Here is a 16,229-nt window from a genome sequence, read left to right as displayed (position 1 = left end):
GTCCCGAAAGTTTTTGTTTTCACAAACCACCTCTTGCATGCAAAGGATTTAATCAACAATTGTAGCTTGATTTCGACGAAGACGAGTGATTGTGATATCCTTTTTAGTTATTTTGTTTTTTAGTTATTTTAGTGAGTTTTTATTTTTATTTTTAGTTTGTTTAAATTTTGTTTTCCATGTTGATGCTCTTGATGTTTCAGATCTTTACAAAACTTTTACCCTTCAGATGCTTTCCGAAATTTCAATAATTAAGGTCGAATGTTGATTTGTCACGAGAGAAAAAACCATGTGAGAGTTTGAAGTTGACACTTGAGAGCCATGACTTTCAATAAGTGTGGGGTGCGCGTCCATATTTGGAGGGATTATTATTTCCAAGAGTGGCGTTTCTAACTATACATTGATTCACATGGCATGGATGAGCTGTTCCCACACCATGGAGTTTTATTTTGACACAATGTAGAAGTATCACCCCGGCTGTCATGACATGGTTGACACTTTCCTATGTCGTGGGGGAGTTTTTCATCACGAGAGGAGGCTGCTATTCTACATACCACGACGTGACCACCACTTACTACGTCGTGGCCATGCTATTATTCGCGATATGGATTTTTCCTCACTCGACGACACGACGAGGTTGACACTTTCCCTCGTCATGGTCGCTATATATTGCTTTAGCTTGCAATCGTTTGCACCACATTTCAGAAGTCAATATTCTTTTGTATTTTCCGGCACATTCAGATGTAGCAGTTCCAGTTTCCAGTCTTCCAGCAATTTTCAGAGCAGCTTGTAGCAGCCCCATTCGATCTCGCCACAACTACCCAAGGGAGTCTGTTCCTTTTTCTCCCATTTTATGTTCTTAATTCGTTTTAGCATACAATGAGGGCATTGTATGAAATAAGTGTGGGGTAGGGGTCGGTAAAATTAAATTCAAATTATAAGAAAAAATAAAATAATAGTTAGGAAATTGCTAGATTTAGGAAATTTTAAATTTTAAAAACTTGAAATAACAGTTTAATTTAGAAAAATCTAGTGATAATTTAAATTTTGCTAATATTGTATGAAATGATCCGATGAGAACTCAAATGTTTAGTTGAGCCAATATACGTTATAGTGCATTTGTGGCCTCCCTTATTTTAGTGAAATCATGGAACAAAAACACAACCCCGCTTGGTTTGAGGGATGCAATATGTTTAGCAGCCTAAACCTGAAATGTATCCAGGAAAATTATTATCATTAACCAATAAATGTTGAGGTTGAGCGCCTCTGCTTAAGCATGTAGGTTTTGAGTGAAAAAAAAAAGGTGAGGTACATGTAAAAGAAAAGAGTGAATTACGAGTAAAGTTTGAAGAATTTTGGAGCAAATAAAGTGAAGATCAAAAGATCAAAATTCTGAAGAAATCCAAAAAGTTGAAGATACCAGAAATCAAATCAACAAAGGTGGTGAATTCAAAGAAATCAAAGATCAAATGTCAAAGAATTGAAGAATTCCAAAAGAGCTCCATAGTGGTATAGAAAAGTTGTAATTCTAGATTATGTATGCTTAGGTTGCTCAACTAAAAATACCTTGAGGTTAGGAGGTTTTCTACGGATGGATTCGGAGGGTTGCATAAAATGAGCATTGTTCGGAAAAAGTGGGCAAGTGTTTATGAAGATTGTGAGTATTTAATGTATGGGGGGTACTTTAGGAAAATTTTAGACACAAATGCATTCATTGCGGTCTTGACATAATGGCTAAGTTTTAAATGGATTGTTTATTGCGATATTGGTAAAATAAAATTAAAAGTAAATTTGCTTGGGGTCAAGCAAAGGCTAAGTGTGGGGTATTTTTATATGTGTATTTTTATATATATTTATGTATAACATATCTTAATATTTTAGCCTTTATTATTATTATTTAGAACTAAAATATACTTAATATGCTTTGAAATATTTAATTACAGTTAAAATGGGAGATGGAATGCAAAAGAAAGAGAATAGAGCTGAAAAGATGCAAAAAGGATATTGTTGGCAGATTGACCCCTCTTCAGTGTTTCGGGTATATCTGATGACTCACAAGCCCAATTGACGAGATTCAAAATGTTCTGAAAACTAGACGAACTTTCCTACGACTTATGTGATAGGGACTTTTGGCTAATTCGACACTTATCTTATCCAAAATCGGCCTTGAAGATGAAGCATAAAAGCTGGACGGAAATTCCCTCCAAGTTACTTATTCCCCAAGCACCACTTTCCTTATCTTTATTTGCTTAATCCCTAAGCCACATTAGTTTCCTTATTCCAATCCAACTATAATATTCCATATAATTCCATCTCCATCAACTATAAATACCCCATATCATTCCACCAGTTTCATAATCTATGATATTCCACTTCGACTTGTGCAACAACAAAACTTCATAGCTACTGTTTTGAGGGTCTAGAAGGCGGCCGGAAGGCCGTTAAGCTAACGGGAGCGGAGATCGGAAGGGTTGGAGAGCAGATACGTGTCAGTAATCATATGGAATGCTAACGTGACCATGTTTAGCATTCCATTGTGGTACTTTTCTGTATTTAGTTTCTGATTTGGGTGTAAAAACCTTTTACTTTGTGTTTATGATTGAATGAAGCTTTGATTATTAGACTAATTGCTATATTGAATTGTTTATTTGTGTTTAATTTATCTTGCCAAGCTTGTTGAAAGATCCTTATGTGTTAATGATATTTATTTGCTGTTAATTGTTAAGTGAATTGAGTTGTGTGAACACCTGCTCGATTGCTTGTCTCTTATGATTTTTGATGACCATCGAGATTATAAGTCTAGAAATAACAAATGTGAAACTAGGATTAACTTGAGAATAAGTAAGTTAATGTGTGAGCCTTGTTTGATGACCATCAACAAGAGGTTAAATTGAGTTAGTAATTCGATTAACTATATTTACAAGTCTTGCTCGATACGAACTGAACACTAGGAAGCATGTTAGTTTAATCAATTGATCACTGTTTAAATTGACTTGTTTGCTAAAGGATTACTTATAGTGAACGCGAATCTAATCATTTTAGGAATCGGTGAACATGAATAAATGAATTTGTGTATGCAATAGTCTATGTTTTTAAGGTGTAATTTATCTAAATCAAAGTACCTGAAGATATGTGCTTTCCTGTTAGTTTATCGAAAGTTGTTAATTGTTAGTTTGAGATTTATTAAACCATTTTCTTTATTATTTTCGTGTGACATATAACCTATAACCAAATATATTAAATTAATCCACCGTTCCCTGTGATCGACACCCGACTTACCTAAGTTATACTGTAATCTGACTAGGTACACTGCCCATAAGTGCATAGATAGTCTAAGTTTGTTCGGTTATAAATATTAAAATTAGTGGGTACTTTTGTGCACATCACCTAAAGTAACTAAGATTGGGAATTTTGTAAAAGCATTTAGTTACTTTTGTACTTCATTATACTTATAATGGAAGGTTTCTGTCCTATCTTACTCGTTCAGCTAACGACCCTCCACTAGTCAAGAGTGCGGTGGGTAAGAGTGGATACCCATTCAATCGCCATTTTATAGGCAATTTCCTTAAACACCCCTTATAGACCAGCTTCGTGAATGAGGCCTACTAACGGTAAGACTGACTGTTTACTAATACATATATAATAGTATACTTTTAATGTTATATATAGTATACGGTGTATTTTACACTTTTAAAATACTAGGTGGTCTAATTTAATAAATTATACTTTTAATTTAATTAAATGTAATCCAAAACTTTATAGATTTATTAAATCTCTTTTAATTATACACCTTAATTAATTAATAAAACCATAAGGGTGTGATTTAAACTTTTCAAAACAATACTAGGGTTTTAGAATTTAACATTTCTAAATTAAACTTTTAATCAACTTTTAAATTCCAAAACTTGAGGGCAAGTTTTGAAACATTTCAAAACATTAGGGTTTAACTTATTTAAATTTCAAAAACAAAACTTTTAAGTTCAAATTTAAACTATAAAACCTAAAGGGATTAATTTGAAACTTTTCCAAACTTTGTCAAGAATATTCTAGATCACAAAATTCAAATAAGACAACTAACAATTAATTGGTGGTTATCTAATTTGACCTAGTCCAAATTCTTGCAAGATAATTCACCAAATAATTCAAATAATTAAATCTAATCATATAAGGAAATAATTATCTAACTAATATGAATTTATCTTTAATTTTGGCAAAGATAATCACCCAATATCATAAAAATCTGATTTATATCAATAAAAAAACGTTTTGGTAACTATCCCACAGCCAAAAGAGCACAAAATCCCGATTTTCTCTCTTTCTGACCAGCTAACTCGTCGAGTCAGACATGGACTCGGCGAGTTCAGCCCCCAGAAACCTAAATTTTGATCTTTAAGCAAGGATAATTCATGATAGCATGAAATACATCAAACAAACAGCCCTGGCTCTGATACCACTGATGGGTTTTGAGCAAAACATCATTCATATGGTGTACATGCAAACCCTAATAGCTTTTGGATCTAGTTTGTCTAACGAACATGCAATTAAATATCCAAAGCTATAAACCCTAGATCTAGCATACAATTAATCATATTAACATAAGATTGGGGTTTAGATCTTACCTTGATTGTTATGTAGTAATAACAATCTCAGATCCTCCTTTGTAATGGCTTTAGAAAGCTTAGAGTCACAAGTGTCACTCCTCTAATGGCTCAAAAACACCAAGAGCAAGAGGATGAAGAATGATAAGAGAGGAGGCACCCAAAAACGTGTAGAAACCCTAAGGAAATAGGTTGCCACGTTTTTGGTGCCTAGGGGTCCTTAAATAATGAGGCTATTAGGGTTATCTAACAAGGAAACCCTAATTTGACTGCTTAGGCCCTAAGCAACCCATGGACTCCCTCCTTAGAGGCCTTGGACGATTTCTAATGGGTTTCCCCATAGAATTCGTCCACTCCATCCTTTATGGAGTCCATTAGCCCAATATCCAACTATCACACAATTGACAGTTCTAGTCCCCTTTATAGAAATAATATCTTTTAGCCACAAAATTAATTCTTATTAATTCTTGACTAATATTAATTAAACAATATGATTTCTCCTTTAAAATATTATTCTCATAATATATTTATAAATCAGAATTAATCCTCTCTCTCCATACTTCATCCTATCAAGTTGCTTTGGTGAAGGCAACCCAAAAGGACCATGCACAATCGGGTCAAATACATACCAAAATAGTTATGGACTTAGACACTAATCCAACAACGAGGAGTACGCCCAGAGTCACTAAACCGTAATTTTTAGGGTGTGACACAACATAAAGAACATTACACCCTCTAGGGTTAGCTTCCTTCTCATAGTTAAACCCCTCTTCGAAACCCTAACCCTAATAGTGAGAGTGTGAGCTTGTAAGGCCATCTTGGAGTGCATTTTGGTGTTCTTGAAGAGGAGTGATCATCTTGGAGTTTCATTGATCAGCGAAGAGCTTTTGGATCCAGGTTCTCCAACTCATTTGCAAGTCTAAGAAGGTATAAAGTTTCTACTTTGTTATCTTATAGCTTAAGATCTAGATTAGGGCTTGTTTCGGGGGGGGGGGGGGGGGATATGAGCTTTTGGACTATCTCTTGGGAGTTGAGCAAATCCAGAAGCTTAGGAAGAGTAGATATGAGGTCCTTTGGTCCATCTACTTCATAAAAATGCAATCTTGATGAGTATTCTAACCTCATACATGGATCAAGACCCTTGGAAAGGTCTTAATGGGTTGTTGGGAGCATATGGAGCATGCAAAGGCATAAAGTTGCCAACTTTATGCCTTAAGATGTCTTAATGGACCTAGATTTGAAGTTTGATGTTGAAATCCCGAGTATTAAGCACTTGATGGAAAAGTAGCTTAACAGAGGAGTACGTTGGGCATACATGCAGGTACGAGCAGCGTATACCACTTTTAGTCAGTACGCTTAGCGTACATAGGAGTACGCCCTGCGTACTCATCAGTTTTGGGCTTGTAGTGTTTTGGGCCTCGGTTTGGGCCAAGCAACGGACTTTGGGTATTTGGGCTTCAGTGGGCCATCAGGGGTCAGATGTTTTGGGCCAGGAATATGTTTGGGCTTAGGGTAAGGCCATTAGAGGGATTGGGCCCAAGTAAGCAAGTTGGGCCATTAGTAGACCACTAGTGGGCTTGGAACGCCTACCTAGTGTTGGGTTTTGTTTTGAGGATTAGGCCTTAGTTTTGGATCATACTGGGACAGGGGTAAAATGGTCATTTACCCCATGCATGGATTAAGGAATGGTATGGGCCCCAGTTGCTAATTGGGTATATTGATCGGTATTGATGGTCAGGAAGTGGTCAGGGAAACAACTAAGGATTTCTTCAGGAAGCTTCTGCATTCGAGGTGAGTCTTCTCACCATACCAATGGGTCTAAGGCACCAAGGTCGGCCTATTTTATGATAGTTGGTATACTTGCTGTGTAGAGGTGTGTGGCATTGTTATGCGTTGATGTGTGGTAGAGATAGCTTTTACAGCTAGTGGTAGAGATAGCCTTAAGGGCTAGTTGTTGAGATAGCCTTCAGGGCTAGTAGAGATAGCCTTCGGGGCTAGTTGTAGAGATAGCATTCAGGGCTAATGGTAGAGATAGCATGTATGGCTAAGGGTAGAGATAAACTTTGTGGCTAATGGTAGAGATAGCTTTATAGCTAATTGATATGTGTTATGTGGTAGAGGTAGCTTTTATAGCTAATCGATATGCATTATGAGGTAGAGGTAGCTTCATAGCTAATTGATATGTGTTACGTGGTAGAGGTAGCTTTTATAGCTAGCATGTTATGTGGTTTGTGTGTGGGGTATGCTTTGAGGAACCCACTAAGCTTCATGCTCACAGGTTTGTTTATTGGTTTCAGGTACGTCAGACCCCAATGGCAAGGGCAAGGCATGATGGCGCGACGTGCACTCTCTCACAGACATTTTTGGGACACTCTGATGTTTGGAATAAAAGTTGTATTTGACTTATGTTTTGAAAACAATTATAACTGGATTTCTTAATGTATGACATTATTTTTGCTTATTTTAAAATGAAAATTTTTACTTTGAAAATTGGGTCATTACTATGGAGTTTGAGCCATCAAAGTGAGTTGTCCACCTAGGTATGCACATTATTTTAACGCCGTCAACTATTGGGCTTGAAGTTCACCATATAACTTTAATAGTGAGAGAGTTTGGATCTTTCTGTCTCCTTGGACTATCAATTTATCCATAGTCCAATGTCTACCCAGACCATTCAGGAACTGCAGGTTTGTATCGTGATTGCTTTTTATAGTGCCAACGTTTGAAAGTTTGGTGATGAATAGGTTGAATCACTTGAATGAGTCATCAAGGCTTTCACTAGGTAAGGCTTTAAAGTTCGTGAATTCATTGAGAGTTGTATTTAGCTTATTGTCTTGAGCATGTTTATACCCTGATAGAGATCTTTTAGAACATTCCAAATCTCTTTATCGTATTCAAATTTAATGATAATGTCGAAGTTTTCAAGAGCAACACGACACAAGATTTCATAGAAAGGGATTTCATCTTTCTCCATATTCTCTAGGTCATCGTTGGTAGGTCTGTTCATGATTGTTTGACCGCCACCAAGTCTTTCTTGAGCACCATCTGCTGCAATAGGAGTGAGAATAGGGACATGAGGTCCTTCTTCTACAAATCTCCACACATCTCTACGAGCCTCTTTAGATATCTTTCCATTCTTTAGAACCAATGATGATATTCACTTTCAATGAGTATCAGGGCTCTGTTAGAACCACCAACACAATTTGAAATGTTTAGAGAATAAGCTTGTGCCATTTTTCTTGTTTTTTTTGTATAAGCTTCAGTGGTATATAAGGCCTCTTAAATCAGAGTTTTAAGAACACAAGCTTCGACTTTGAAAGGAATTAAAAGGCAACCATTATGGCTCTGATACCAATTGTTGAGAGAAAAACTTGAACAAACATTAGCAAGGAGATAATAAGTTGCGGGATTAAATTTAATCTCAGTGGATCTTATTAGCTCAACAATAATAATAGTTAGATTACAGAAATGTAAGGAAAATAAATAGCAACAAGATTATATCAAGAAGCAGTAAAGAAGTAGACACAAGGTTGAATCGTAACAAGGTTTGCATGCAAACGCAAGTTAGTATATGATGAACAACACAAGTGAAGAGGGACTCGGTTTAAGTATCAATTAAGATAACTTAATATATAGAGATAAACAATATGATATTGATAATCTTTCAGTGATTGATTGATTGTTTTTGAATTGGTAAGTTAGTGAGGAATACCTGAAGTGGGAGCCTATTTTGTAGAGTCCCAAAAGTTACATGAAAGAGTAAAATAACAAAAAAAAAGACTGAATACGGTGACCATGAATGGTACAACAGATATTACAATGCATACAAGCAACGTAAGTAAAAGCAACTTAAACAATCTTCTTGTATGATTCATCTATGTGGGTCATCTTCAAGTCTGTGGGTCACACACTGACAAAAGTAGTCTTCAGTAGGATATCTCTTCGGTTCATCAAGGTAAGAGGTCTTCGGTTCCTTTTATATGAAGAGGGTCACTTTCTTGTTTCAACACATGTAGCTCATGAGAAAAATTTGTCTTACGTATTTACTAAATGTCATGTATTCCAGGTATTGAGATTTGGCCTAAAGAGTTGAGTTGAGACAAATAGCAGAGAGTCAATAGTTAGAAAGTATGCATACCTTTTGAGATGCAAGCAACCTTGCAAATTTACTATGGTTTATTTGTATTGCTTGTAATACCCAAAAGAATATTTTTACAAGACTAAACTACACAAGTGGTCCATGTGGTTTGTTCAAAATTGTCATTTTGGTCCAAAAAATATTTGGACAAGCACCACATGTCCAAAGTTTTCATTTTGTTGTGAGTTTTGTCCAATTTGCTTTGAACTCTTTCATAATGATGATTTTGACTTTATTTTTTCTTTTTTAGTTTTTTTATTTATATAAATATTTTTCTGATTAAAAGAAAAATAAAAAGAAAGAAATTTGTCTTTTCTATTGTGTTTTTGCAATTTATTTATAAAGAACTAAAAATAAATAAATAAAATATGCAATTGCACTCTCTCTCTCTCTCTCATAAGTGCACAATTCCTCTTTTTTTTTCATCGTAACAAAACAATCACTCATTTGAAGAAAATAATCACCATAACATATTCTCAATCCCACCCCCTTCCATGCATTGATTCATCACGAGTTCATCATTAACATATTGCTCACCACTTTGATTAGAACCAACTGTTATACAAGTAAAATTAATGTTTTAAAAGTAAAGAGTGGTTGAATCAATACTCTAAAGATGGAGAAGATAAGTTATAAGCTAGGTTGATTGATTTCACGGACCAACACCTCAAGAATTTGGAGCTCCAAAGGGTGGTTGAATACATGACGAGTGAAATCGATTTATGTAAACAAGTAGATGATCTACATGTATGGTTTGTTTTGTCCAACCCATATGCATGATTTTTGTTGGTTTAGACTAAAATACTTCAAAAATCAACCCCCTTTCCCCTTCGATTTTGGGTTTTGGGTACAAATGAGAAGAGTATAGGGAATCAATGATGGAGAGATGGGGTTTTGTGTACCAGTCGAACAAACCCACACACATGAGGGTTTTTGTGCGAAGTTGATTAAATCACACATGCCTATTGTTATTCGAAATCGATATGCTGGTGAGACGAAATGGGGCTTACCACTGTACGATGGAGCTTACCATTGTACGAAGGAAGAAGGTGTAGAAACCCTAGCAATGACATAGGCAGTGAAGAACGAGCTCCAACTTAGATTTGTGCAGATGACGAACCTTCGATCTTTTGATTTGTCTTCGATCTTTTGATTCGTATTACCACCTCCCCATTATTGGATATGTAAGAGAGATGACGCTCCAAGTTAGATCTATGAGAGAGAAAAAAATGGCATTACTGTCAAATATATGATGGCGTCATTGTTTTACAGATGCAAGTGTTGACCGGTGGTGGTGGTGGTGGTTGTGTTGGCCAGTATTGGTGGTTGTATTGTTGATTAATGATTGTATGTAAAGATGAAACAAATCCGGGAGATAAGAGAGAAAGAGAGATTGATTGGGAAACTGGTGGTGATGGAGACAACAACGATTGATAGTTGTGAAGACGACGGTTGACGGTGGTGGGTCATAGTTTATATCTTCCGACAAATGATGGTGTGTGGACGTTTTATATGAAAATGGAAGATGATGGGGTTGTAGATTTTAGGGGGGGGGGAGAGAGAGAGAGAGAGAGAGAGAGAGAGAGAGATTTTAATTTTAATTTTTTTAATTGCTATAATAAAAGTAAAACGGAAAATTAAATAACAATGACAAAATATCTTTATAAAAAGTTTGAAATCAAATTGCACCAAACTAGTAACAAAATTAAAAATTTAGACATATGATATTAATTTAAATTTTTTTTGGACCTAAGTGACAATTTTCAGTTAATCATAGGATCATTCGTACAGTTCTGTATTTTTACAAATGTATCTATAAATGAAATATAAAAGGTTTGAGATCATATTTTATAAATGAAACTAATCGACAGAAAATATTTTATAAATCATATCCCTATTCTAATAAAAGAATAGTTTTAATTTCCTTTTGACATGTGTCATTCTATTAGGCATCCTAATTAATACATATTTTATTCATCTTTTATCATGTGTCACCATATTAGGCTTCCTAATTAATGCATACCACTTGTCAATTTATTAATTCTCCATTTCAAATTTCAAATTTTAAATTTCTCACTCTAATTAAATTAAATTAATAACATTATAATAAAATTAAATAAAATTAATACAAATTGTACGTGATATAATATTTCATATATTTATTTAAATTAACGATTATAACTTTATATAACTAAAAAAAATCTTTTAATTAATAATTTATTTAAAATAATTAATTAATAATTTTTGAATTCTCATTAAGAAAGTTTAATTAATTTTATAACCGTGGTTTCAACGAGTTATAAACTAGTTATTTTAATATATAGAACGTGACGTTACACAGTCACCGTTATTAGATTTTGAGGAAAATGGATTTGCACCCATGAGCAATATTAAAACGATAAATAGTTGAAAGAGAAAAGCAATTTAATTTTCTGGAAAGCAAATTTTCATCACTGTCCTCTCTATATGTTTATGAGTGTTTTGTGCTTTTTCTATGCTGATGTCTATCATTTCAATTTGTTGTGGGCTCCACCAGAAAAAAAAAAGGAAAAAAAACAAGAATAGCCTATTTTACCATTATCTCAGCACATATATTTCATAATTAAATATTATAATCATAAATTTACTAATTTAGTGTATAATTTCATAATTTGACAAATTTTAAGTGCTGATATATCCACGAAGTACGTCTTAATATTATAAAAGACATTATCTCAGCACATATATTTCATAATTAAATATTATAATCATAAATTTAGTGTATAATTTCATAATTTGACAAATTTTAAGTGCTCATATATCCACGAAATATATCTTAATATTAGAATTAATTATAAATATAAATATATTTAATTTAATTTTAGACATCACGATATAAAAATCAGCCTAGCCAATTAATGGGCACTAAGGCGCTTGATTGCAATTTGCAATCACACACAGACTGTCATTTAATGTAACCTGTTATATAACTCATTCATTGTCAAATTTCTTCCAAAATAAGTCAAAACTAATACACTACTATTTAATCTGGTTTTTTCACTTTATTTGTTCTTTTCCTTCGTGCGATCTGTCTTTCTATATCTTCTATGTCGTGTAAGTTTTTTCACTTCCTAATCGATTTTAGCTCTGAGTAAGTAAGTTTCTTTGGTCTATAACAAAAATAAATTTATTATTAGTTTAAGATTAGATTATATTTGTAGTTCTAAAAAAAATATCACATCTCTCTGGCTCTCCCTTATTTACTTTTATTTCCTCTATTCCACCATTCATCTTATCTCTCGTATTTTTTTTCTCAATCACTCAACAATTATACTAAGGTTATCCATATATTTTTTAGAATATTGATAACACATTTCTTAAAATAAAATTTTAAATTATTGGATCTGCAATTAATCTCCATATAAATCCCCATTTAAATTGACAGATCCCCGCTGACGAGATTTTTTAAATTGATATTAGAAAATAAAAAATATAAATTACTAGAAATATGGGGATACATGGGAAAGAAGGGTGTTAGGAAACATAAAATATCAAGGTGGAGCCACGAAAATCCTTATTCATTTTGTATTTTTCTAGTCTAGCATGACACTATCATTCATACCTACTCTTTTCTCCCATTTAATAATATGAGACACATTATGCCATAATACCAATCATCATGATAACAACAATTATTTAGACTGTAAATCATGCGCCTTCCCATCACTATATCAATTGACACCGCAAAACAATTTGTAATATATATATATATATATATATATATATATATATATATATATATATATATATATATATATATATATATATATATATATATATATATATATATATATATATATATATATATATAAAATATGAGATTCAATACAGAATCATAATTAACTAAAGAACCAAGGAACCAATCGTGCGCATCGAAATCATAACGATAAACGGCCAAGGAAATAGATGTACACTTTTACATTGGACTTAGGGATGTCAACGGGACCAAACGGGAGCGGAAATGGTTGCCCCCGCCCCCGCTCCCGAAATCCCTTGTTGCCCCCGCTCCCGGTCCCGCCCCCGGATCCCCCGCTTACACAGCCCCCGGTCCCGCCCCCGGTTACCTCCATCGCCCCCGGTCCCGCTCCCGTTCCCCCGGTACTCCCGGTTTATAGGCTTAAAAATGGATTTCTTTTCCTAAAAAATTGCTTTGTTTTAGGCTGAAAATAGTTTTTTTAATAACTTTTGTATATAAACAAACATGTAAGCCCGTGATAAATGAAGAATTGATCGAACATAAAACATCACTAAAGTTATAAACATATATATTTTTTTTATATAAATATAAACGGGGCCCCCGCGGGAGTACGGGACGGAAATACTCACTCCCGCCCCCGATCCTGAAAATAAACGGGAGTTAATATCGCCCCCGCCCCCGCTCCCGCTCCCGAATTTTTTTAAAAATTAGTCCCGTACGGTATCGGGGTCCCGCGGGGGTTTTTGACATCCCTAATTGGACTCACACACACCGGATTATACCAAAAAATCCACCTTTTACAAAAAAAACTCACCATTATTTTTCGTTTAAAATTTTTTTAGGCCATGTTTTTTATAAAAAAAAAAGAAAAAAAAAACAAATCTGAATATATCGTTGTTCACCATTTTTAGTCTTCTTTCCATAAAGATCCATGATAATATATAAAAAACGAACTTTTTTTTTTCGAAAAAAACACACTTCATTTTCTTTAATGAAAGAAGTTAAGGTCCATTTTTTATAGAAAAAAATTAATAAATATATCAAAATTCATATTTTTTGTACTTTTTAAACATAGATTCATAGTCATGTTAAAAAAAAAAAAAACGATATTTCAGTTCAAATTCACATTGTGAACTTGTTCAGATTCATATTGTAAACTTGTTCAGATTCACATTGTGAACCTACTCAGATTCATAGTGTGTATAAAAATAAATCAGATTCACAGTGTGAATCTGAACTGATCAGAGCTTTTTCACATTGTGAATGTGTAACGACCCAATTTTCACGACTAAAAATTTTCTTTTAAAACATTACTAAAACCACATTTATAAAGACCGTATCATAAGTCATAACATAATTTCATAATATTAATTCCAAACATAACGTATTATCAGAGTAAAACATTCCCAGGCTAACTGACTATGGTGTGTGCACTGCAACCTCTCCGAGCTCCTCTATTGAAAACTGAGTACCTGAAACCAAAAACTGAAAACCGTAAGCACGAAGCTTAGTGAGCTCCCCCAAACTACCACACACCATACAAACATATAAAGCACATATTGGGCCTTGCCCACTGCATCGGACCGAGGTCCGGACTAACTAGGGCCTTGCCCCCTGCATCGGACCGAAGTTCGGAACTGGCTGGGACCTTGTCCCCTGCATCGGACCGAAGTCCGGATTAACTGGGGCCTTGCCCCTTGCATTGGACCGAAGTCCGAAACTGACTGGGACCTTGTCCCCTGCATCGGACCGAAGTCCGGAACTAATTGAACATAGCATAACATAACATATCAACTAGCATGAACACATATACTGCATATTGTATCGGGCCGTAGCCCGGAACACATAACACATAAATCCTGTCTGAGCCACGAAGGCATCAAACATACTGACTACTGCTTCGGACCGAAGTCCGGAAACTACTGCTAACTAAACGGGTCGGCATTGTGGCCTTAGACCCGTTCCTACTGGAAGGATACTCACCTGAACTGCTGAGCTCTGTTGATAACCCTCTGGTTGCTAACTGACAACCCTCTGAGTCGCTGCTCCTCTAGCTGTCTAAGCTACCAATATTAATATGACACTTAGTCTGACAGTCCTCTAAAAGTCAACTAAGTCAACACTGGTCAAAGTCAAAGTCATGGTCACAGTCAACCTTCCAGGTTGACCCTACTCGCCAAGTCAGCCTACGGACTCGCCGAGTTCATGAGCTCAGAAACCTCCTCCCTTCTCGACTCGACTCGCCGAGTCAGACCATGACTCGCCGAGTCTACTAGTTTCCGAGTCCTGACCTGTCCAACTCACTGGGTCCCCACTCAACTCACTAATCCGAGTCTAAACTCGAAGGGTTTGGGGTTTCGCGACTTGACTTGCCGAGTCCAAGAACAGGCTCGCCGAATTCAAGGCAATCTTCAACAGACTCGTTGAGTTGTTCTTCCAACTCGTCGAGTTCCTGCCTATCTTCATCTAACTCGCCGAGTCCACCCATGTGACTCGCTGAGTTGCTACGCGATTTAAGTCTGATATCTAGCCTGAATCGCCAACTCATCTCCCAGACTCGCCGAGTCCATACGTGCATTTCCATAATTTCGAGTCACAGAGATTCTCCTTTGCTCCAAATAATAGATTTGGGTTCCTAGAGTCCATTCGCAACATAAAGTTGCTAACTTTATGTGCTTCTTGCCTCATAATACCAAAAACCAAGCTAGAGAGGAACTCAACTCATGGGGAAAGGCTTTTGCATAGCAACTAACATGGCTTTCTGCATTTTCGATCCAAAAAGAGCTCAGATCTGGAGTTTCAATTCCAGATCTAGCTTATGCACCAATTTCTCATCACATACTCTCAAAGAAACCCTAAAACTCCATGAAAGATGGACCTAGAAAGGAGAAAGCCAAGGATAACGATTCATTACCTCCAAATGCTCTAAAAAGTTCCACCAACTCTGGATCCAAGGCCTCCTCTTGCACCACTATGAATCTCTTCTCTTCCAGGCTCCAAATTACTTCACCAAGGGTAGATCTTGCTCCAAAAACGATTTTGGTGGCTAGGGTTTGGGGTTCTGGACTATAGGGGCCGCAAATGAGACCTAGGGAAGAGAATAAGATGCTTAAATAGGGTACCAAGTGCCGAAATTAGGGTTTCCCAACCCAGACCAAACTCGCCGAGTCCACTTGCCGACTCGTCGAGTCAGTCACTTACTTTGCACCCGGATCCCGCTCCGACTCGCCGAGTTCCTCCCTGGACTCGATGAGTCAACCTTCTTTAACTTAGGGTTTCCTTTCCTTTCTTGACCTTTCTGATTTCGGGTGTTACAACTCTCCCCCACTTAAACTAAACTTCGTCCTCGAAGTTCTCTATGGTCAACTGACCTGCAATCCGCCTCAACACCCTGCCTGGTGACTTTAACCCTTTTGTCCATCACTCTAGCCACTCTCAGTGCTGGTCACTACTGTTGGTGCATACTAAATTCTTCTCTTTTCCATAATTTCCTTAACGTTACTTCCTCCGACTAAAAATTCTGTTGCCCCTCATCCGCCTACCGGATGCATTGAGACCACTCTGGTCCAACTAATCTACCGATATCTGAGTTACCGGACTCCCACCAGTCACTACACCCCATCGCAACCTATTGGTTGCTTCCAACAACTTCTGAAGATACTTCGATTATCTATAATTGTTCTATCCACTCTGCCGCTCATATTAAAACAATGCTGCTGGAACCAGCCTGCTTATCTTCCATCTGATTACTCAACTCCTA

This window comes from Lactuca sativa, chromosome 1 (genome assembly GCF_002870075.4).
Source record: "Lactuca sativa cultivar Salinas chromosome 1, Lsat_Salinas_v11, whole genome shotgun sequence".
NCBI lineage: Eukaryota > Viridiplantae > Streptophyta > Magnoliopsida > Asterales > Asteraceae > Lactuca > Lactuca sativa.
The sequence above is the reverse complement of the archived record's forward strand: the minus strand, read 5'-3'. Positions refer to the sequence as shown.